The 22,824-nt window shown below is 48.7% G+C and overlaps 1 protein-coding gene across 1 annotated transcript in view; it reads left to right on the top strand.

Annotated features, from left to right (window-relative positions):
• The window catches only part of LOC147736748 (uncharacterized), a 309,489-nt gene that overhangs the window by 260,218 nt on the left and 26,447 nt on the right, over positions 1 to 22,824 (top strand). The gene's annotated exons all lie outside the window — the stretch shown is intronic.

The raw sequence follows: 22,824 nt of genomic DNA, 5'->3' as shown, positions 1-22,824 counted from the left end.
GTCTATTAGTAAACCTTTTGTTACTTTTTCACCTAACATATTAATCGTAGGTATAGTTGCAGTAGCTAGTCTACATTGTAGGTCCTGAAGAAAGCTGGGGCAACGCCCCTATAGCTGAAACATGTTGACCATCTTGCACAGCGCCAAAAGGTAGCCTTCCTACCAGGCGTGGTTTTAACCCTTGACACACAGTTCTCTATATGTACGTTCTCTTAGAATCTGTGTAGCCAATTTTATTCTTCACCATCACTTTCATTTAAGCACTGCACATTAATTTTAGTCCACTTTATGGCAAACATCATGGCTAGCTTTCTGACATCCAGTTCCACACCGGCACTATATGGCCGGTTGTGTTATGGATTGATCAGCAATTCCCACGTGACGTAAACTCCATCGAATGGGTGGTCTGATGGGAATTGTTCTAGCGCTTTGTTTTCCAATAATTCTCAACGACATTAGTTTGCGTATACACCCTACTGGCTCACAGTGACTGGTTTAGTTACACACCACTCCCTGACCTGGTCTGCTCTTTTTTGTGTTTCATATCCTAACAATAGGGGAGCGAGCAGACAGGTCGTTAAATATTCCCCTTGACCCTCCACACGTTTGTTTTTTAATTATCAAACATGGCCAAGGATGGAATAGTGGGAGTATTCAGTTCTTTAATTTTAGCCAACCCTTGACAAGTAGTTTGTTGGACCGTGCCATTGAGAAGGATAATTTGCGTAGGTGTCATATCAGCATGGAATATTGATTCTGTACCTTGGACTTGCCAGGATTCAGTGCCCCATCCTGATTTCAAGTCAATATTGTCCTCCCAGTAGTCATATCCCTTCAGGACTAAAACATTAATAAACAGGGATGCATAGATTAACTTGGTCTGAGTAAGCATATATTTCTTCGATAGTGTGCTTAAAATAGTGTGATATGTTATAACCGGAAAAATAAGTATACTTCGTCTTTTGTGTATTGAAACTACCCCAAGATGGTGTTGGGCAATGTTCCCATTGAGTATAATTAAATTGGGGACGCTGTCCATTAGCTCTATGCAAAAAATGATGTCCATAATGTTAATAACAGAGCAAATCGGCATAGTTTGCAGAATTTAGATATAACTCCTCAGTGTCAATGACAGTGTAATATTGTAATTCAGAACATATAGAATTTACAGCATCAACATCCCAATCATCCGATTGCAACCGGGGCACTATCACATCACCCATGAAAACACGGAATACATATGGTATGTGTAGGGTCTCCGTAGGACTGAATACATCGAATGGCACTTTGTCCAATACAATTCCATCAGTTACAGGGACCTATGAAATGTTAACACAGGACTGTTCTCTTTTCATTTTATGCGAGAAGGAATGTGGGGCCAAAACCCAGTCGACAAGTTCTGCAGCAGAACGTTCTGGTATGGTAGTGCCATTGATCAAAAGGAAAAAAACTGTCACAAATACATTCCACATGAACAAAAATATCATGTTAAACACAATCCAGATATTAATCCAAGGTGGAACCAGATATGTGCGTTTTTAACCAAGAGATGAAAGCACATATCCACGCTGGTGGTGAAGTTAAAACAGAAGATAATTAAGAACCATCTGAAGAGAAGTTAGCTTGATCGATATAGTAACCAGAAGAACTCAGCTGGAATAATGAAAGCTGGGATTCTGGAGGTAGACCTGAGGCTTGCACTCCCAAAGGGGTCGCGAGGGTTGGATCAGAGTAAACGATTTTCATAGTTGAATGTGAAGACGGTAAAACAGATACCAGGTCAATTGAAGACTCAACATCCCCCTCTGGCAGCCGGGGAGAATCAATAGGAATGGAGCTCACAGGCTGTTGAGGAATATACCATCCGAGGCATATTATTGAGTATTGGCCGAATGGTGTAACTTGACATGTTCAATTGAGACAAAACAATTTTCTTTGTATCCAGGAAGCCGCGGTGCAATCACAGATCGGGTCCCCTGAAGACCAAGTACTGTAACAGGAGCACTCTAGGAGGGACAAAATTCTTTCTTGACCGCCACCTTTTCACATACCAGATCTCCAACTTCAGGAAGCCAGCCAGAAACAGGAATCAAAGCCGCTGCAACAGAAGGCTGAGTGGAAGGCAAATTGGTTTTAGCCAGAGCATCACAACACTTTTGTACATCCTGTAAGACAGCACAGTGGTTTTCTACTACAAAGGAAGCGGCAGCTGCCACAACGTCCAGACCATAAAGGTCTGAAAAGAACATCTTGATGCCAAAGAGCAATTCATATGGGGTTCTCTCACCCAGAGATCCTCGAGGGAGGTTATTGAGAGTACGTTGAACCCCTTAAAGGTGAGTTAACCAGCCACAGCCTGTACCCAATACCCTTGCTTTTAAATATTGTTTTTAAGTCACAGTTATTCGGGCCAATATGGAGAGGAGAAATGCACCTGCACCCCCGCTGATGTCATAGAATCGCGGTTCGCCTTAGAGGTGAAGGCCGGACCCTGGTCTGAATGGAAAGTGCCACAGGCTTATGTCCCGAAAAAACATATAAATCTTTTATAACAGTGCAACTGTCAGCCGAGCGTTGTGGCCCGACCCAGAGGAACCTTGTGAAAGAATCCACCGCAACCAAAATATATTTGAAAGCATTGTCAGAAGGACAGCAAAATCAGAACTTGCTGGTAACCCCGAGAAACACTGAACAACTGGATGGCCAGACTGCTGAACTTACTAATAAACTGGAAAATTGGGCACTTCTACATATAACATCTTTTAAACAGCCTCTAGACAGTTTAAAAACTGGCTCTCCTAGAGATCCTCTCCCTGTAACCGTGTTACAGAAATTAGAGGTGTTGTCTCCGAAATTAATTATGGAGTTACTTAATGCTTCCTTGAATTAAGTAAAAAGGATTGCTATATATTTAGGGAGACCTGAGTTGTTTAGTTCTCCAGAAAATATGGTTAAGGCAGACATATTTTGGGCTAAAAACATTTATGTCCAAATATCCCAAAGTGATAGAGAGCGGAAAGAACTAAATAAGCTTCTTGTGCGAGCACACCAGTTGATGTGCAAAATGTTAACGATTGAGCTGTATTTGACAATAGTGTCAAATCAGCAGCATCGTTTTCTCCTGGTTCGATTTAGATTAAATCAATTGCACCTGCTCTTTGCTGAACCCAAGGGATGGAAAAAGTTGGAGGACTTAAATGTATGCACTTGTGACAATTTTTCCAGTCAGGACTTCTTGCACTTTGTTTTATTTTGTGAACACTTTTTACATAATTGAAATCGATTTATAATTCCTATTTTAAAAGGTAAAGGTTTTATCCAGGCAAGACCGGCCTTCATTTATCTCCAATTGTTAAATTACGCTTGAGAAAGTTTTAGTATTGCTAGCTTTTTAATTGCTGCAGTTAGAATAAAGAGGAGAGTAGGATATGATCATAATTCGTGTCCGCTGTTAGAAACTTGATGAGATTTCTTTTTAACATGTACATTGATGAATTAGATTGTATTTTACAACACTTCTTGGATATTTTTATTGTACATTTTTAGTATGCTTTTATGGTTTTAATTAACCGAATAAAGTGATACTGACTGACTGACTGACTAATGCTTCCTTACAGGAAGCAGTTATTCCACCGCATTGAAAGCGCGCCATGGTCCTTCCACTTTTAAAAAAGCTAATGCGGATTCGACGCAACCGTCTAATTTTAGGCCAATTTCCTTAATACCGTTTTGTTCCAAAATCCTGGAAAAACACATCAGTTTACAACTGCCTCACTTTATGGATTCTCAAAAGTTTCTACATCCCTCACTGTCTGGATTTAGAGCAGGTTACTCGACAGAAACAACTCTCTTGGAGTGACTGAAATGATGCGTAACCATTTGGATGCTGGAGAGACGGTGGCCTTATAATGCTTGACTTAAGTGTTGCTTTCGACACAGTATCTCATACCGTGTGATTGAAAGCCCTCCAGTCTATGGGTGTCAGCGGCCTTGCACTCAATTGGCTTGCTGACTATTTGACAGATTGTACGTTCCGAGTCTTTTCCCCTGTGGCCAGCTCCACAACTCATTTATCACTATATGTAAGTGAGTAATTCTTTATTGTTTAGGTTAATAAAAACCGTTACAAAAAGTGCATTAAAAACAATCTCATAAGAAATTTAAAAGGCCTTAAAAGCAAAAGATCGTAATTGATCGAATATCAAGATAAAAGACAGTAAAACCCCGGCAGGGAGAATTGTTCAAGGCACTTGGTCCTGTCTAGGGTTTCCATTTAGCCAAGTGCCTGGGTTATTTGTCTCCGTTCCGCTAGTTTCAGGAATTTCACTAGCTTCCCGTTTAGTGGCGGGAGACAAGGATCAAAACAGGCGAGGACAGCTTGTCTGCGTGAGCGGTCTCCTAATTCGTTGAAAGCTGTTTTCAACAGAGCTACTCTTTCATCGTTCAACTTCGGACAAGCGCACAATAAATGTTCCAAGTCTTCGATTCCTGTTCCGCAGAGCCGGCATTTGGTCCCATAGTTCTGCCTCAACCATGGTGGTAGGTAAGGAATGGCGGGTAGAATCCCTAGAATCCCTAGCCTGTGTTTGAAAAAGGCCTCTTTTGTTTTCCAGCCATACTCCAGACCAAAATATGCTTGGAGCCCCGGTGTTTTGTATGTGCACAAGGTCATCCAGGCATGGCGCCTGTAGGAGAGCAAAGCTTTGTCCTCCACATGTGAGTGTCTCTTTTTTTTTTTTTTTATTTTTTATTTTTGGTGCAAAACAAAGATAGTATGTACAGCTTCATCTATCGCGTTATCACACATTAAGTACTGGGTGTATGAAGTAATACAGTTTACAGTAATGACAAAACGTACATCCTCCACGTTAGTGCAAAGCATTTCAGGCCTTATCTGCGATGTGATGAATAGGAATCTATAGGTGTCGTAGAAATACAGTTTGCGATTTTATGTTTTGTTGGCTACTATTCGTCTGAGTCTTGCCTTTTTTATCTTACAACAAACATAAAACAGGAAAAACAGCACACTTAGTCCGGCACGCACTTGAAGTAGTGGCTTTCGGCACTCGTAGCACAGTCCATCTGCAAAGGGAGCAGTGCATTAAATCAAAGCCCCCTAATTCCCACATCCACCCGTACTACCTCCCATGGCAGGTCCCACCCAGTTCCATTGCACACTCCCTATATACATTTATACACCCCATCAATGCTCCTCGTCACTCTCAGATCCTTCGATGTCATCCTCTTCCAGTGGTTCGCAGATATCCCCTCTATAGGAGTTCCAGGGTTTCCACACCCCATTCCATTTACGTGGGTTACTCCTCAATTTGCACACCGCCCTTTCAGTCAACATAAGCATGTCCATGTTGCGGAGCCATTGGGGCAGCGTGGGGAGATCAGCCGATCCCCACTTCTGTGCTATGTCCCGTTTCGCTGTTACCATCCCCACTGTGACCCAGGTCCTTGCGTAAAAGGTGAGGTCAGTCGGCTCCCATATGTTTAGCAGGCAGAGCCGTGAGTCTAGAGTGAGGGTGGTGTGAAGTGCCTGAGCCATTGTGCGCACTACCCGTTGCCAGTAACCGACGATCAGTGGACATTCCCACACCGTGTGAATGAAGGTCCCTTCTGCCCCGCAGCCCCTAAGGCAATATGGATGATCCGCCCTGTGCAGTTTATGAAGCAGTGTACGGGTGTAGTAGATTCTGTGTAGGATTTTCAGCTGCACTAGGGGAAATTTAGACGATATGCCTGCTTCACGTGGGGATGCCATGGCTGTGTTCCAGTCAGTTTCATCCAGGTCACCCACTTCCACCATCCATTTGTCCTTCAGTTTCCCCAGTGGATCAGGCATATTGTTAATCAGTTTACGGTATGTCAGCGATGTCGCCCCCTCCTGCATGAAATCAGTAAGTAGACGATCCTCCAGAGGGGAGGATTCGGGCAGGGATGTGTCGGGTGGGATCGCTGCCTGCAGTGCGTGTCGGACCTGGATGTATCTATAGAGCTCTGTGTTCCCCAACTCGTATTGTTCTTGCAGAGTGGCAAAGGAGATCACTCCGTCCCTCGTCCACATGTCCCCCACCGTGGAGATGCCGATGCTGTCCCATTGTGTGAAGCCCTTAGAGCGCCGCAAATGGCCCAACGCCTTCGCGTCCCATAGGGGCGTAAGTTTCGTAATGATGCCATCCCACTTCAACTTTGCCTGCGCCTTGTACCATATGCGGACTGTATGTTTCGTAGGCCCATTAAGTTTTGCCGCCACTCCACGGTGGTACAGTGGGGCCAGTAAACTGTTCGCACCCAGTTGCGCCCTGTCAGCCTTGAATGCTGGGTCGTCCTGCGGGGCATGTATCCACTGGTTAAGGATTTTGAGCTGGGCCGCCCCGTAGTACAGCTGCACGTTCGGGAGGGCGATTCCCCCGTCGTACCATCCCCTGTTTAGTTTGGCGTGAGAAATGCGGGCTGGCTGGTTGCCCCATAACAGGCCCGAAATCTGCGCCGTTATTTTCTGGAGGAAGCTATCCGGCACCAATTACGGGGCGTTCTCCAGCACATATAGGAAACGTGGCAGAGCCATCATTTTAAATAGCGCTGCACGGCCAAGGAGCGTTAGGGGGAGATCCTTCCAATGGCGCACGTCCCCTCGGAGCCGGGCCAAGGGAGGTTGTAGGTTGAGCCGCGTGAAATCCGTCTCATTCCGGGTGATATGAATCCCCAGGTATTTAAATGACGTATGCGCTAGTTCCAGTGGGCAGGAGTCAGGGAGAGGCGGGAGCGGCCCCGCAGTTCGAAAATGATGGATTTGGCCCAGTTAATGGTGTAACCCGAGATTCGCCCATGAGCTGTACAGAGAGCCAGGAGGTTAGGGAGACTCTCTTCCAGGTCCGTAAGATAGATCAGCATGTTGTCTGCATAGAGGGATACTCTGTCCTCCCATAACGGGGTCCATTGTATTCCTTTCAGGAGTTGGGTGGTGCGTATCGTAACCGCCAGTGGTTCTAAAACTAATGCGAAGAGTAGGGGCGAAAGCGGGCAGCCCTGTCGTGTACCTCTGCCTAGGGAAAAGGTTCTTGAAATGTGGCCATTGGCCGTCACCTGCGCCACTGGGTCCCTGTACAGCATTCGTATCCAGGAAAGGAACACCGGGCCAAAACCCATACGTGCGAGCACTGCAAAAAGATAGCTCCATTCCACCATGTCGAACGCCATCTTGGCGTCCAAGGAGAGGATGGCAGCCGGTTCTTGCAGTAGTGGAACTCGCGCCAACACTCCATGTACCCTGCGGAGATTTAAGGCAGTGCTGCGGTGTGGCATGAATCCAGATTGGTCCGGGTGGATCAGGTGGGACAGAGTCGGCAAGATCCTGTTCGCCAGCACCTTGGCAATAATTTTGGCCTCCGGGTTTAAAAGGGAGATCGGCCTATACGATGAGCATTCGTTGGGGGGCTTACCTGGTTTCGGTATCGCCACAATAGTAGCCATCCGCTGATCTGGCGGCAGTGTACCCTGTGTTCTAGAGTCCTCATACATATTGAGTAGGGGCGTGCTTAAGGATTCGGCCATGACTTTCAACCATTCAATGGGAATCCCGTTAGGGCCCATCGCCTTGCCTGGATGAAGGGCGCCTATAGCCAGCTGGATCTCCTCCACCGTAAGAGGCGCGTCTATATCCTCGGACATCTCTGGTGTCAGTTCTGGCAAGGGAACGTGCGCAAGAGCAGTCTGGACCTCCCCCTCCCCCACCACTATTTCTGGGTTGTATACTGACGCGAAATAATCGGCGAGGACTCCTACTATCTCGTCGGGGCGGGTGTGGTTGTTGCCCTGTGGGTCCGTAAGTTGTAGGATATTCTTCCCCCCCCCCTGTCTCTTGTCCAACCACGCCAGCAGTTTACTGGCCTTGTCCCCAATATCATATACCCTGTGTTGTGTGGCCGCAATGTCCGACATCGTGACCTTGCGCATGTGATCTGTAAGGCGGTGCTGGTGAATCTGGAGTTCATGGAGCGTGTCGTCTGTGGGGTTAGCCATATGGGCTGTGTTGGCCCTCTCGAGGCCTAACTCTATCCCAAGGGCCTCTTGCCTGTGCTCCCGTTTGTGATTTGCGATCACAGCTATGGCCTGACCCCTGAACACTGTCTTATACGCCTCCCACAGTATAGAGGGGGAGTCCACCGAAGATTGGTTTTCTTCGAAATATAGCCGTGTTGCTCTCTTCAAGTCCTTATTAATCCGAGGTACTTTGAGGTAGCCAGGGAAAATCGGGAATAATCTGCGCCGCGCCATGGTCGTAGTGGTGAGTGTCAATGTGAGTGGTGAGTGGTTGGAGACCCCCCGTGGCTGTATGTCCGCTTCCGCTACAGTAAGGTGACCATTAATCAAAGTAAAAAAGTAATCTATCCTGGACAGACTATTGTGCGTGGCCGAGTAGTATGTGTAATGTTGCTGAGTAGGGTGTAGAGCGAGCCAAATGTCCACCAACCCCTGCGCAGTCAGGAATGTCTGGAGCCTGTTGGGCCCTTCTGCGTGCGTACGTGGGGGAAAGCGGTCCTCGGTGTTTGAAAGTGTCATGTTGAAGTCCCCACCTATGAGCAGTTCCCCATCAGGGAGTGTCAGCAGGAATTTGCCCAAATCCGGCAGGGCCTCAGAATGTAGTGCTGGTGGAATGTAAACAGAGACTACGTTAAAAAGCCTCCCCTCCCACTGGCCATGAACCGCCGCGAACCTGCCGTGGTCATCCGTTGCAGTAGACTTGACAATAAATTTGGAGGATTTTTTCTGCAAAATGCCGGTGCCACGGGACCCCGAAGTGAACTCTGCATGTACTATCATATGATAGCCTCTCCTATCTAGGGCTTTCGTGGCCGCTCCCGACAAGTGTGTCTCCTGTAGGAGAATAAGAGCCGGCCCCCGTCTCCTTATCCCCTGCAACACCAGCCCTCGCTTAATCTTATCCCCCAGGCCCCTCACGTTCCAGGACATGACAATTAGTGAGCCTTTCGTGTTTGGACTATCCGTTGCAGCCATAGCGAGACTCCCAAGCAGACCCCCCTGCGCCCCGAGTGGACCAGAAGTTTTCAGTTACATAAGACATGCCTAGATACATAAGTGTGCATAGAACATAAACTTGTAGGACCGAAAAGTCCCATAGAAGAAACTTACTCAACTCACCCCCCCTCCCTGCCCCCCTGCTATACAGACTCAAAACTGCCCGCCCCCCCAACTTAGCAGAGTGCATACCCCATCCCCAAAACAGAGTACTTGCGCGTTGGGGTGAGGGACTCTCCGCAGCCGGCAGTCTCTCATTCACACCCTCGGAGGCCCTTCACCCGGTGTCCAATGGCGGGAAGCGCTTCACAGCTTAAAAGTCTCAATACAGTAGCAAAAATGAAGTATTCCCAGGTGGTCATTGTTCCTCAACCTCTTCCCCGCCGCCTTCAGCTCCCAAAGAGTCACTGTTGTCCGGTCCCCCTCCTGAGGCCTGTGAGTCCCGGCGATGGCCTTCAGCCCGATCTTTTCTGGAGCGATTCGTCCGTCTGTGGTTCTGACCCGGTCTCCATCCCTCGAGCCATTCTTGCACGTTTTCCGGGCTGTCGAAGAACCATGTTTTGTTCTCCGCCACCACCCGTAGTCTTGCGGGGAATAGCATTGAGTACGGCAGTTCTCTGGATCTCAGTTCCTTTTTCACGTCGAAAAATGTGCGTCGCCGACGGGCGACTTCCGCGGTGTAGTCGGGGAAGATGGCAACTGTGGCGTTCTGGATCTTGAGGGGAGGGGAGGACCTGGCTGCCTGCAGGATTGCGTCCCGATCACGGAAGTTAAACAAACGTGCCACTATGGGTCGCGGGGTAGCCCCCGGTTTCGGTTGGCCACCCGGGACTCGATGGGCCCTCTCCACCAAAAAGAAGTTGGACAGTCCCTTCGGCTTTAGTTCGTTAGTTATCAGGTTCTCTACGAAGAGATCCATCGCCTTCACGCCTTCCGTCTCCGGTACCCCTATAATACGGATGTTATTGCGCCTAGAACGCCCCTCCTGCTCATCCAGCTTCTCCCGGAGCATTCTATTGTCCTGCGCCATCTTCCCCATTTCACGCTGGAGTTCTGCGACGTCTTCCACCAGTGATTTCGTGATCGCTTCCATACTCTTGACCTTTTCCGACATTTTGTGGAGGTCCGCTCTAAGTAGGGTGACGTCCGTGGAGATTCCGCCAACGGTTGTTTGTAGCTGTGCCAATGAGACCATGACGTCGTCCAGTGTGGCCTTTTTCCCCCCTGGGGAGTCGGCCATCTTGCCATTCTGTTCCTTCCCTGCCGGGGATCCGGTGGGCTTGTCGGAGGTAAAGCGATCCATACGAGTCTGTGTGACGCCACCCTTAGGGCCTTTCCCCGCCATGCCGCCGAATGTCGTGCTCCTCGTGCCCCTACGCGCCAGGATGCGAGGATCAGTGTGAACCTCCTAGCCAGGCCGGTTCAGTAACGATCAGGTCGGGCGTGCTTCTCCAGGGCGCCAGGTGCTCCGTTAGTCGCCGAGTGCGTAGCGACTGTTCAGGTCACAAGATGGCGGGCGCCCACTCCGTTGTCGATGCCCAGGCTCTCGGCACTTTAGGTGACGACCTTCGAGACTTTCAGGACTCCAGTGGCCCCTCCTGTAAACACCGCTTCCTCGAGTCGCATGAGCTTCCTTCTCCGACTCCCCAAGGTGTAGTCGATCTATTGAGTCCACCGCCACACGGGCACTTCCGGTCTAGGTTCTCCGGTCAGGACGCACTTCCGGCGGGGTGGATATCCAGGGAAGGTCCCGGCTCTGGAGGTGTTAGCAGGCCGGTCGGAGGCTTCAACGTATCTCTGGCTACGAACGTCGGATTTTCTCGCTGCTTGTCGCTGCTCACTCCGCCCGGTCCAGGGATCCGGTACCTGCCTTTGGGGCTTGCAGTTGTGACGGATTTTTGTGTCGGATCGACGAAGAGGCCGCTTCAGCCGCGGAGCTCGTCCCTTATGCTGCCGCCATGATCGGCTGCTAGCCACGCCCCGTGAGTGTCTCTTTAAACTCTTGTTAACTATGCGCTTGAATTGCGCATGTGATAGAGGAGTCTCCCATAGGTCTTTCAGTCCTGTGATGGTCAGGGACTCCTCTAAGTATTTTTTCGCCAGCATCCGCGATGAGGTAATCCTGTCTTGCCAGAGCTGTTGGTTCAAGGTGTTTTCTGGTGAATTCTTTAATTTGTGCCAGCACTTGATGTATGAGCCTCTTCGAGCAAGTGTTTGGCATGTCAGCCCAAATTCCAACCGAATCTGGGCCTGCGAAGTATAGAGTGGCAGATTAAAGAGAAATCTGTAGGCCTTTGAGATGGTTGTGTCCAGAAGTTTTGCGTCAATTCCTCTTAGGGCCTCACTGCCGTACGTGATTGATGACTCTATTTTGATTTTAGCTACTCGTAATAGTGGAAGTAGAGTCTCGCCGATCAGGTTAGTCTTTAACTGTTTCAAAGTCACGGCTATTAGCATGCCTTTCCTCTTGATGGCCTCTAGTTGGTTTTGGTAGCGGCCACCATTATCGACTTGGATCCCAAGATATTTGTATTCAGAGCAGTTTGAAATTGCTTCTGAGCCGAGCGTCCAAGTGTACGTCTTTTTGCTCCTAGTTATAGAAAGAACTTTTGTTTTGCTAATGTTCACTTCTAGTAGGTTTTTGACGGCGTAACCGTGAAGGGTATTAATAAGGTTTTGAAGACCAACTTTCGTGTGACTGACCAGGACCACGTCGTCCGCATAGGAGATGCTGGACAGCCCTTTACCTCCTAACCGCGGAGCATGAGAATTACAGGCGTCTAAGGCGGGTGGCAGGTCAGCTGTATAGAGATTGAAAAGAGTTGGAGCTAACACGCACCCCTGCTTTAGGCCCTTTGTGGTAGAAATGCGACTAGAGAGGTGCGAGCCATTCCCAAGCTTTACCTGGACCCACGTGTTTGCGTGCAACTCGATCAGGAGGCTTAATAGAGGCGGGGTAATCCCCCTGGAGGCCAGTTTTCGCCAGAGGATTACTCTGTTGACGTTGTCAAAGGCCGCCTTAAAGTCCACAAAGCAGAGGTGGAGAGCCTGCTTGGTCGCTCTAGCCTTGTCAATGAGCAGCGAAATGGCGATCAAATTGGTTGTTGTCCCCATGTCTTTGCAGAACCCCGTTTGGCTAGATGGTATTAAGCTTTGGTTTGCAGCCCATTCTCGCAGATGGATCAATAGGAGTCCTGCAAAGTATTTGGCCTGGACGTCGAGGAGTGCAATCAGCCGATAGTTTTTTGGGAGGAGTCTATCCCCCGACTTATAGATCGGTGAAATGATCGAGCCCTTCCATGAGACGGGAAGACACCCAGAGTTGGTGACGGATGAATAGAGGGGGATCAATATGTCGGCCCAATAATCAGGTTCAAGTTTGAAGAGGGCCTGGGGAATACCATTTGGTCCAGCTGCCCCGTCTTTTCTACCTTTGGAGATTAATTTCCTGATTTGAGCCGCAGAGGGTGCTAGAATGTCATCTTCTTTTGGTGGGCAAATTTGCGGTTGTCGGCCATCCAGAAGATTAAGAGGCTCCTTTGTTTTGCTCTCCTGGTGATTAAAATGATCATCAAGAAATAATTCCCAAGTTGATTTCGATATATGTGATGTTATACCACTGATTTTTGGGTTTAGCAATTTATTTATGATCGACCAGAACTGGGCACTGTTATTGCCCTTGGATGCATGATGAAGTTTGGCCCAGAAGTCAGCGTTATTAGCTCTTTTGATTTCACTCTTCAATTTTTTGGGGTGTTTTTTTTCAGCAATCTTAAAGATTTATTAATCGCTTTTTTATATGATTTCATTGCCAGTTTCTGGGTGCCCGAGATCTTCCTTGTGACACCATATGCCGGTGGTGGAAAATGCCGTACAGTTGTAGAGTAGTTGTTTGCAAACTCCATCGTAAAATGTTCCCAGCCTGCGACTGTGTTGCCGGAAGGATAATTTGAAGTGCTCAGTTGAGTCTTTGCAGCCAGAAGTACCTCTGCAGTATTTGCTACTGACGTTTTAATTTGCTTAAGCTTGATTGTGTGACTGTCCTGCGGCCCAGTTGCGTTTGAGAGAATATCGTCTGGGAGGGCTCCTAAACTGATTTCTTGAGGGCGATGGTCACTTTCACCCTTGTCTCCTAAGTTGTAGCCCAAAACGTGATGAAATAGCATGAGGGATACTAGCGTATAATCAATAAAGGAGGTGGTAGTGCCAGAGTTGAATGAGGCCACAGATGGCGAATCCTTTGCGAATCTTCCGTTTAAGACCCTCAGGCCCATGTGTTCAAGGTCTTCCAATAGTGCCTTTGCAGCCTTTGATGCCTTGCAATGACCGCTTAACGATTGGTTCGAGATATCCCAATAATGAGACTGTGCCTGAATATCATTGTTTGCTGAAGTCCCCAAGATGCACTGATTAAAGTCTCCAGACAGAATTAAATTTGGGGATGTTCGGGTGTTCATAATGTTGTATAAGTGGTCTGTTAGGACTTTCCCCTCATTTCCCTTATTTTTTGGGTTGATGTAGGTGTTGGTAAGCTGTACCTCTTTCTTCTTACCCCCGAAGTTAAATAGTACCTCCACTGTATTTATAGCCAAGGAGGTTGTGCTGAGTGCCCGAGCGTAACCAATCGTTGATATTTTGAGATAGGTTGCTAGGCCTCCTGACAGACGACCAAACTTGCTTTTCCTTGTGGCTGGGGAATGATGGCAGGTATAACCCTCCAGGTGAATTGGCTCTTCCAGCCATGTTTCCTGGAGGAGGATAATGTCAAACGATTGTACATATTGTAGGAAATCAGTATCCGCTACTTTATTGTATAGCCCGTTGATGTTCCAAGAGCATAGGTCCATGTGCGGTGCCACCATGCGCGGATCTCTCTCTGTTCGACGACCTGGTCATTGAGAATTTCCTTGTGAATTACGTATCCTGATGAGCCGATGTTCAATTGTGCGATACGTGTTAGTAAGCCTTGAAGTATTTTCTGTGTGTATCGCCTGCGGTGCTGTAGTGGTAGAGCGACCCAGTGCACCCCTCAGCACGGACCTAGTCGTTGAGATTGTGTCTGGTCGCTGATGGGGCCGCTCAAGCAGGGGCAGCGGTTATCCTGTGTTGTAGTGGGCAGCTGTGTTGATCCCCCATGCTTTAAGGCGACCTTGCTCCTTGAAAATTTAGTTGACTATGTCAGTGGAAGTCCATGCAGCTTTTGCCGCCTCATTCCCGTCCAACCTGCCTGTTTTTATGAATTCAATGGAAAAGAGGTCCGCTGAAGACAAGCCCTTAAGAGCTGGTATGCTGCTAAGTAGCCGCAGTAAGTACCCTCTATTCAGAATGTCAAATGGGCCCTTTGATTGATACTCTAGAGTAAAAAGAATGCTAGAAGATAGATCATTTGGATAAGATTGCAGGGGGATTGGCTGGTTGTTCAGGGATTGCAAACTTAAATTACCATGATCAGGGTGATGCTGGATTCCAGTAGGATTCTCACCAGGGGTGAGGGTTGTTAGAGCGGGCATGGAAAGGTCCGTGATGGAGCTGCCTGTGGTGGTTAAGAATTTAATTTGAGGACTCAAGGGCCTAGGTACCGCCAGCTCTCGGGGACGGAGGCTTACATTGCTTGCAGTGGTTGGTTCGTTCCGTACAGGGTCCGAGTTTTGAGTTGGCTGAACTGTTACGGGTTCAGATATCCGAGGTAGAGTAAGAGGACTTACATCGGTCGCTTTGCAGATACAGTGTTCCTCAGGCTTATGTTGGAATCCGTTGCTACCATTGGATAAAACTCTGCCATCCTCCAACATGGAAGGGGTAAGACTTGCTTTTGGTGGTACTCCATTAGGGGAGAATCCAGGGGCCGTAGGGGGTGGATCCCTACTGGCAGGGCTTGCTACGATAGGGCTCCTGACCAGCTGTTCAGGTTTTTTCCCTGATTGAAAGAGTGGGTAAATTTCTGGTATGCTTATTAAGGTCTGTTTGTTCCGGCCTTTCCTTTTCAGCTGGCGCCGCCCTTTTGCGTTGAGGGGCGGCTTGCAAGCATTTGGAGGCGGAGTGGAGCTAGTTGCAATGTGAGACGGGGCTGGTGGCTGGCAACCCAGCGGCGACTCCGGTGGAACTTTATCGAAGGTACTCGGTGCGATTGACCCTCCTGTTGGAGCTACGCGGTTGGCTGTTCCATCCGGGGTGGTGCACTGAGGTTGTGCGTTTGTCCCTTTTGGCAGCCCTTCTAAAAGACAAGATACAATTTCCGGAAGTGCTGCGAGTTTATCAATAATGGGACCGCAGCTACATGACAGCTTCGCCTCCTGCTGGGCCCTACTAATTAGCGAGTTTAATTGGCCGAGTTTGTCGTCTATCCGCCCAACAAAAACGGCCAGGGTGTCTAGTAGAGACAACTGTAGGTCCATTTTATCTGATTGGAAGTGGAGGGTGTCAACAGTTCGCTGCATAGTATTGAGCAAAATGTCCCACATGTTTGACACTTCTGTTCCTTGTGGTCTTGTTGGTTGCCCCATATCAAGGCCCCTTTTGTTGGGGGTTGAAGACAATGAGGCATTGGGCACAGAGGTTGAGTTTGAGAGGGAACCCTCCTGGCTGGGACCCTGTCTGAAAGCTTGAGTGTTATTTGTTGGATCCACCTTTGGCGACGCTAGATCCATGCGCGTGGGTGGAATATATGTGGCAACGAGATCGGCCCATTCTTGCGAGCCCAAGTAGGTTGTATTGGGAAGACTGTCGCTCCCAAGGTTTGGTTTGTTGGCACAGTCCTCCTTGCTATCATCTAGCTGAACTTTTGCTGCTCCTTTTAGGGGCTGTGAGAGGGATCTTGTACTATCTGGTTGGGGCAGATGGCTGGTATCTTCAATCAGCGAGTTGTTTGGGAGAACTATGTCATCCCTGCTCGGGGCTTCTTGCCGTTGGTTGAGCTCCACACCGCTGCTGGAGGGAGAGTTGTGCATGAACCTATTCGGTGTCTGGCTTGCTGTGCATGAGTTTAAGGCCGCTGGATCCCATGGAGTATTTAGGTCCATGGCAGAAGAGGGAAGATGAAAAACAGACGTTGCCCCCCCCGCCACCTGCTAGTGGTGATGGACTACTGATAGCCTTGTTGGAGGGCTCGTTGTCGACCAGGGCCCCCGTTGCCCCAGCTGTCACGAGACTCAATTCTGGTTGACTGACTAACGTGGAAAAGTGAAATGAGGTACAACTGGCTTGCTGCAGAGATTGAGAGAGCGCCGTATCCATCGGGGAAAGAGGAAGAAGTGAATCCTGAAGGCACGCAATTTTCCCGCTAGACGAAAAGATAGTGGAAAAAGGATCTTTCATAAAATTAAATTTTGATGTAATTTTTGGTTGTCGCAAGTTAGGTCGATGGATCACAACTGGAGAGTTTAGATCACTTGACACTCCAGGTCCACCTTGAACCGCTGCCCAGCTCACACGGACTTCTTCGACGTTTCCTATCTCGCTGGTGCTCTATGTAGGTTCTTGTTTTGCTTTTGACTGGGATTTTGATTTGGCCTTCTGCTTGCTTTCCTGGTAGACCCTTTTCTTGCCAGCCCTCATATTGAGTTAGCTGAACTCTGCAGACTGTCAAGGGTAACCTCACACCCCAGCCGAGGAGGTAAGGGGTCGAGTTGTTGTGGTGCTGGCTTCCCCTGTGGAGTGGGACGTCCATGAAGCGGAGTGTCGGTAGGGGGGGTGATGGCGGGGACTAGGAGAGACCACTAGCCTCCTCCTCAGGTTGTAGTGTTATGGAGAGTTCACAACCCCTGCTTCCTTCTCCGTGGATCAAAGCTAATCAACGCTGATGTCACTGATGTCTCGGTGGGCCACAGTAGTTCACAGTAGGTCTCAATGGTGGTTCCACAGCTCGTGGGGGTTGCCGCTCACCTTCCTCTCACCTTCCCCTCACCTACCTTGCACCCATGCCCGTTTTCACCGCTTCCTGTTCGCGTTCCTAGTCCCTGGCTCAACCACCACTGCTGCTGCGGTGAGACACAGAGGGGGGACCCTGTGCTTGATGCTCGGTGGGGCTCAGAGGCAGAGCTCACAGGTGCTCCAGGGCCCCCAACAGTCACTTGTACTTTGTACAGGTATGCAGATGTGCAGGTACCCACCCGCAGGTTCCCCCCGCAAACACTCCCTGCAAGAGGCACGCAGTCAGTGCTCGAGGGCTCCCGCAGGTGATGAGGTGATATGTAAGTGAGGGTTCGGGAACGCTTACCGCAAGCTTTTCCCCCGGGCGGCTCGAGTGAGCTCCAACAGAGGCCGGAGGGTGCAAGGCAGTGGGTTTCCCTGGTAGCTGCTGGGACCTTGGAACGAAGGTGGTGCGCTGAGACCCCCTGAAAGGCGTCGGTTGGTATACACCGTAGGCTGTAGCTGCGGGCAGTGGAAGAGCACGGTGTCAGGCCCCTCTCTCAGTGCTCAAGCTCAGAGCACTCCGTGCTGTCCCAGGCTCCAGCCGCCTCCGCTTCTCAGTCTGTCTAGGCGGGCCTGGCTCTCAAAGCTTCCCGGGTTCCCGGGTTCTCGATGGCAGGTTACGACCCCCCCACTGGATGCTACAGGCCATGTCGGTGTTGTTATCCCAGCGCTCCGAGTTCCCAGCGCTCACACCAGCACGCAACCTGCTCCTCTGCTCTCTGCTCCTACTAGAACGGCTGCAAAACACGGACTGGATACGAGTAGCACACGGACTGGATACAAAGGGGACCTCGCCCCTGGTGTCTCTCAAGGTTTTCCAATTTTTTTCCAAGAGTCCCCCGCTCCCACTGCCCCAGCCGCCCGTGAAAGAGACTCGCAGCGGCTCCCGCCGCTACCGGGCCACTCCCGCTTTTTGCCCGGTGCAGCTGCTGCTGAGGAAACCTCTAGCTCTGGCGGCCTCCTGCACACACACTCCCCGTGCTCCGCACCTCAATTTTCTCCAACGCTGATGACTCCCAGATTATCTTCTCCCTCAGTGCTGAAAAGGCATCCAAGTTATCTCCCCTACTGACTGGGTTGAGGTATATTGCAGGTTGGATGCAAGCCAACCTGCTCAAACTCAATGGGGAAAAGACAGAAGTGCTAATCTTGGGGAAGAATAAAGATCTCTGGGGTCCTCAACACTGGCTCACTGAAATGGGTATTCTACCCCAACCTACGCATCAGGTCCGCAATTTAGGCTTTATCATTGATGAACATCTATCAATGAAGCAACAGGTGGTGAAGGTGGCCTTAACATGTTTTACCATCCTTAAATGTCTCAAAAAAATCCTCTGGATGTTGCCTGGTCCTACTCAAGGAACTGTGGTTCAGGCTCTTATCACTTCTAAAGTGGATTATGGCAACATCCTATATTTAGGAGTCAATAAGGTTGTGATACGCAAACTGCAAGTGGTGCAGAATGCGGCCGCCAGGTTGCTTTGCGAGGCCCACAGAATAGCTTCTATCTCAGGATATCTCAGGGAACTTCACTTGCTCAGGGTGGAGAATCACATTAAATTCAAAGTCCTGAGCTATATGGTTAAGGTCAAAACTGGCAAAGCACCGCGGTACCTAAATGCTTTAGCTCTCCCCTACTTACCTTCTTGTCTTTTTCACTCATCCACTCAGGATAACTTTGTGATTTCTAGGACTAGACTGCTGCAGTCGGTCCTTTTCTTACCTTGGCCCCTCTATATGGAATTCCCTCCATTTGTCACTTCGAAATCAAACAGTTTATTGGAATTTTTTTAAAAGGTGTAAAAACTTGGCTGTTTAATCAACAGATTTTCTTCCACCCTTTTTCTTTTCCAGACAGGCGGCGCCGGTAAACCTTTGGGTAGCTGTGCGCTTTACGTGTTTAAAATACCAAAATATAACAAGAACAGAAGAAGGCAAAGGGTGAACATGTTCATATTGAAGAAACTCTTGTGTTTGCAAGGAAGTGTCAAAAATGAAGCTGACATCAATAGATGTTAAGGAAGAAGCCCTTTGAATCAAGCGAAGATGCAGAGCTCTAGAATTAGGAACACCAGCATTTGTGACCGCCTCTAAGGCGGGCACAGGAGAAACAACAGAAATGTGTTTACCTTGAGCAAGAAGGCGTTCTTTAAGAATGGTCATCTTCACAACAGGCAGATTTGTTTCAGTAGAAGAGAAATGTAGTTCTGAAAGAGTATATAGATGCAATTTATAAGCAATTGTCACCCTCATTAAATATCACATAAGTGAAGCTGATAAACACCAGGCAAAATCCGGATGATCAGATTGGTAGTATTCAATCTAGTCTGTAAATATTGCGTAACAAGCAAATCTGATTGTAAAGCGCGAAGCACCCCATTGCATACCTGGAAACCAGGAGGAAGCAGAAAAGGATGGGTGTATCAAAGCATAAAGAGGTTTGATACTCTGAGCATAGTCAGGAATGTTTAATTGGATATTGAGGTTGTGGAGTAGAACGTATTGGAACAACATGTTAAGTAGAATCCTTATCCCACCCAGCCTGGTTGCGGTAGAAGGCAGGAGGCGAAGCAAGAGCCCATTCAGCAGCATACACATGCTTAGTCTCATCAGGGAGGAATTGCGAAAAGAAAGGTAGGATCACATCCTCTCCCCGAGGACACCCTAGAACAAATGGGGGAGGCCAGTCGACCTCCGCCAACAAAATATCACTTTAACGCAGAGGTCTTCAATCTTTGGGGCGCAACCCCAAGGGGGGTCGTGGAGTCCTGGGAAGGAGGTCGCAGATTCTGTCAGAGCGTGCAGTTCTCTTCCAGGGGATCCTCATCAATAGTCATAAGCATTAGAATATTCCCGCCCATGCGCGGGACCCCGGAAACACTATTTTATATGTGCCCCACACATATATATATATATATATATATAAATATAAATCATATATATATATATATAAAACATGCAGTAGCAGCCAAATCACATTAGAGCTGAAATATGCTGTGAAGAATTTCCACCATACATGTAATCATAAGCATTAGAAACATGAGAAACAACACCAAAGATTGTTTAGAAACTGTTTTAATGCTCATAAAGCAGTAGAAATTCTCATAAGTCCCTGGAAGCATAGGAAGCTCCCAGGTTGCATTGCAAACACACAGTCCAAAAAGACTGAAAATCTAACCTGTAGCTGCCTAGCAATAAACTGACACCGTGCCTTTAAGGCACTCATGACCCCCTGTATCCCATCATGCCCCAGGGGTGACAGTTAGGTCAGTTGTTCTTTCCGGCTCCTTCAGAGAAGGACCCTGGTTACACAGCTCCACTATTTTTCTGGTTTTTGACTGAAAAATACTTCCATTTGACAACTTTTACTCTTACTTCGACATTTAACACCTAGTCAAGTAAGATACTGATTTTTTCAGTCAGTTTGGTGAGCATTTTCTTCTCTGAATGCCTTCACTTTTTGACAAGTGCCCTTCTTGTGGCAACAAGAAGGCAAAATCAGACAACCACGACGTCTGCATCCTGTGTCTGCCTGAAGATCATGATCCAGACACCTGTCCTCATTGAGAGCACCTGTCAGGAAGAACTCTCAAAGACAGGGAGAGGATTCGCAATTATGGCCTGGCTCACAGGGCTTCAAGAAGCAGATCACCGGTGAAGAAGGGCTCCAAGAAGGTTCATGCATCTTCTAAAAAGAAGTCTTCATACCCTTCAACTTCAGCGTCGGGCTCGGCGCTGAGAAAAGAACCACAAGTGGAGTTTTCCTCTTCAAAACTACCGTCGACGGCGGGCTCGCCGTCGAAGAGAAGACCAGGTACGTCGACGACGTCGAAAGATCCAGCTCCGTCGTCGAAATCCCCTCCGCCGGCGTCAACCGGGCGACGATCGGCGTCGAGGAAGGCAACTCCGCCGCCGTCAACCGGGCGACGGTCGGCGTCGAGATCCATTACCCCTCCGCCGTCGTCAACCAGGCGACGACCGGCGTCGAGGACCAAGACCCCTCCGCTGTCGACAGTGGATCGTCGATCGGCGTCGAGGACGCAGTCTCCGTCAGTGCATCGTCGGCGCTCGACGTCGAGGGTGCCCAATATCCCTCCGTCGTCGTTGCACAGGCACTTGACGTCGAGACAGAGGTCTCCGTCGACGGCCGGCCATCGCCGTTCGACGTCGGGGCAGGGAGCTCCGTCGACGACTGGACATCGTCGTTCGACGTCGAGAGAGAAGTCTCCGTCGACGACGGGACATCGTCGTTCGACGTCGAGACAGAAAGCTGCTCTGTCGACGGCCGGTCATCGCCGTTCGACGTCGAGACAGAGGACTCCGTCGACAGCTACTCATCGCCGCTCGACGTCGAAAGACTACAGACCCTCTCATGAACATTCGAGGTCGAGATTGTTTGACCCTCCGACTCCTCGAAGACGTTCGGCGGCGAGAGAAGAACGCTCGACGTCGAGGCATTCAGATGCAGTCATGGTGACGGAGTCTGCTTCACGTCATTCATCTTTACGGTCCTCTGGCTCCTCAACTGAACCTTCAAGGTCCAGAAGCCCTGTGCTCAAAACTCCTGAGCGGCGGCCAGATCCTTCGGCCGAGCAAATCAGGTTGTCACCTAGATGGTACAAATCTTTGGGCCATTGGCGAGAATCAAGGGCTACCAGGCGTATGCAGGAATATACTTAGTTATCAATAGGAGGGAAGAGGAATGGCTGTCCTATTGGTTCCCCGAATCAAGGTACAGTTTATCAGAAGGAGATAGGACACTTGTGACCACTTATTCCAAGAGATTTGAAAAAGCCCTCATAAACGCTGCGTATCTCGAGAAGCGGTATATCTTATTCTCCGCCCCACGCGAGCGTTATGGCAACAGTCATTGGGCTTAGTCAGTCAGTGTCTTGCCAGCCTCACCCGAGGCAATCTCTGGTTTTTTGTGGCAGTATCCAGAGAAAAAGCGAGTTACCCCACTGAAGCTGAGTGATAAATAAAAAAGTGTGCAGGTGATTATAGGTTTTATTCAGTTCACTTGACCACTTATTAAAAATTATTCGGTATGCTCTGGGGATAATTAGGAATCCTTAGCATTGGTCAATTGGACAAAAAAATAACGTCGACATGTTTCTGCTCTGTCGGCCCGAGGGTCTAAGAGCTTTCGTCAGGACAAAATACACAAGAAAACACAAAGTGATTAAAATGGGATGCCACAATTATGACATAAGGGAATCTATTATTTAATAGTCTTACCCTTGAAGGTTTTCAAATACCTAGGGAATTAAGAGAAATATTACAAAGTGGGAGTAACTGATGGCTATATTACTATTTCATATTAGAAAAGTGGTCGTAAAGACATGCATTGTGTCAATATGCTTATTGCATAATTTCTGCAAACATTAGTGTGAGAAAACGCACAACAAAACTGACATTGTGGTGAGTTAAAACAAAGGGAAGAAACGGCGATATCACGGCAGTGCACAATTAAATATATGGTGAAGTAACTAGATTAAATGACTAAGAGCGCTTTTGTAGCGAGGGGCGATGGAAAAGCAAAGTCGCTCTTATTTGTGAGTAGGCTTTCTACCTCGTAATGAGGTCTTACCTTATAAAGAGATCTACCGCATTGCAGCAGGAGGATACAGGCTGTAGAAACATTAAGAGGGAGGTTGTCACTCGAGTGTATGCCGGTAACTGATACTCGGCGATAGAGGTGGAAACACTCACCCGCTCTCGAAGCGTGTTCCGCGTCTTGTGCTGGCTCTGCCTCCCGGACGCTAGGAGCACGCTTTCGATGGCGTTTTCACTATGTTTACTCATGGAGAGGGAAAGCGGACAATTGTTATGTAGCAACAGGGACAAATAATGCAGTTATCTCCC

The sequence above is a fragment of the Lissotriton vulgaris genome, chromosome 1_2, assembly GCF_964263255.1.
Source record: "Lissotriton vulgaris chromosome 1_2, aLisVul1.2, whole genome shotgun sequence".
Taxonomy (NCBI): Eukaryota; Metazoa; Chordata; class Amphibia; order Caudata; family Salamandridae; genus Lissotriton; species Lissotriton vulgaris.
The sequence above is the reverse complement of the archived record's forward strand: the minus strand, read 5'-3'. Positions and strand labels throughout refer to the sequence as shown.